The sequence below is a fragment of the Vombatus ursinus genome, unplaced genomic scaffold (assembly GCF_900497805.2).
Source record: "Vombatus ursinus unplaced genomic scaffold, bare-nosed wombat genome assembly UNPS02015004.1, whole genome shotgun sequence".
Lineage (NCBI taxonomy): Eukaryota > Metazoa > Chordata > Mammalia > Diprotodontia > Vombatidae > Vombatus > Vombatus ursinus.
Window position 1 is genome coordinate 172,660 of NW_020954782.1, and position 2,421 is coordinate 175,080.

Here is a 2,421-nt window from a genome sequence, read left to right on the forward strand (position 1 = left end):
GAGAGAGAGAGAGAGAGAGAGCAACCATCACCCTAGAAGTCCCTTCTGGGTCCCAGGATGTTAGAATGGGAAGGGGAAGCAGATATTGCCTAGTTCAATCTCTCCATTTGACAGATAAGTAAACCGAGGCCTGGAGAGTCTGTGTCTTCCTAAAGGTTACACAACTCGTAAGATGTAAACAGCTAATACAGTAGAAAGAATGAGTGGTTTGAGGAAAAAAGACCTGCCACATATGGCCTTTGTGACGTTAGGCCTCAGTTTCCTCATCTGTAAAATAAAAGGGTTCAATTAAATGAACTCTAAGATCCCTTTCAGCTATAAAATCTATAACCTTGAGTCACTTTTCTTCCCTAGGCCTCAATTTCCTGACCTGTAAAATGTAGCATTTAGACTAGATGGTCTCTTCAAAGTTCTTTATGTTTGACATAGCAAATCTGTTTCTAAGTCAAATCTAGAGCTCATGAGGGTCTAAACCATGGTAGTCATGTGAATGGGGAGAGGGGAATGGATGCAAAAGATACCGTAGTCTTGGCAACATATTGGGATAGGAGGCAGGGGGTGGGGAAAGAGATCCAATCAACCAACAAACATTTATTAAACACTTACTCTTTTTGAGGCTTTGTGTTTAGCACCGGGGAATACAAAGACAGAAATGGAAACCATTTAGAGGTTACAAATGTGAGTGGCTGGAAGGAACAGAAAGAAGGAAGGAGGGGTGAGTTTCAGAGGAGAAAAAAAAGTTCTTTCTCAGATATGCAGGTTTGAGACCCCTACCAGACATTCAAGTAGACATAGCCAGTAGGCAGTTGGAGATTTGGGATGAGAACTCTAAAGAGAGATGAGGACTGGAGAGATGCAGTAGATTAAGTGGTCATCTCCATACAGGTGATAAAGCTCATATCCTGAGAGCTGATGAGATTAATGATAAATGTGCAGAAAAAAAACCAAGAAGGGCAGCTAGGTGGTGCAATGGATAGAGTACCGGCCCTGGATTCAGGAAGACCTGAGTTCAAAGCTGGCCTCAGACATATAACACACATAACACTAGCTGTGTGACCCAGGGCAAGTCACTTAACCCCATTGCCTACAAAAAAAAAAAGCCAAGATAGCTTGGCACAGAGTGCTGGAGCATACCCCCATTAAGGAGAAGGGATGTGGATGAAGATACAGTAGAGATGAAGAAGGATTGATGTTGGTTTTTGTTTTCTTTTGTAACTCCAGCACTCAGCACAGTGCCTGGCACACAGTAAGTGCTTAATAAATGCTTTTGGTGGGGCAGCTAGGTGGCACAGTGGCTAGAGCACCGGCCCTGAAGTCAAGAGGACCTAAGTTCAAATCTGATCTCAAACCAAACACTTGACACTTGCTAGCTGTGTGACCCTGGGCAAGTCACTTAACCCCAATTGCCTAAATAAATAAATGCTTTTGGATTGTTGCTTGATAGCAGAAAAACCAGGATAGAGCAATGTCTTAAGAACCCAAGGAAGAGAGAGTAGCCAGGAGGAAGGAAGGGATCATCTCTTACAATGTGAAATCCTGCAGAAAGCTGGAGAAGGTTGAGTGGGTGCTGAGCTGTGGCCACAAACAGCTACCACGGCCATAGCCGGGGGCCAGAAGTGCCTTCCTGGACGCCAATAGGGGTCGTTCATCATCACTCCCTGGAGAGTGATGATCCCACTATCAGCCAGTCAGTCAATCAGTCTGTCAATAAGCATTCCTTAAGTGCCTACTATGTGCCAGGCATGATGCTAAGTGTTGAGGATACAAAGAAAGGCAAAAGACAAGGGAAGTGGGAGTCCTGGGCTTAAGATGGAGAGGCCATGTTTGTTGTCTTGTGCTGCCCCCTGGTGGCTACCTGAGGCCTGGCAGAGGATTGGAGATCCTTCACTCTGCATTAACTAGGAAAATCTAGAAACCAAGGAATCAGCGTCCTTGTACTCAGAGTAGGCAGAGTAGGCAGGTGGATGCCTATGGAGTTAGGGGCCTGTTTCAAATGACTAGTCCATTTAAAACCCCACATCAGAGCATAGCTCTGAATTGGAAATAATAATAGTAATTCCTATCTGTATGAGTTGTCTCACTTTTGTGTTTGCATCCCAGCTCCTAGCACCTAGTGGGAGCTTTATAAATGCTCGCGGACCATATTTGTATATTGCTTTCTTCACAACAACCCTGTGAGTCAGGCTGGGTAGGTATTATGAAGCCCATTGGGGGGGGTTTGGCAGTGGGGTTAAGTGACTTGCCCAGGGTCACAAAGCTAGTAAGTGTTATGTTTCCGAGGCCGGATTTGAACTCAGGTCCTCCTGAATCTAGAGCCGGTGCTCTACCCACTGCGCCACCTAGCTGTCCCCATGAAGCCCATTTTGCAGATGAAGAAACTAAGGCTTAGAGATTTTAAATGACTTGTCCATGGTCACAAAG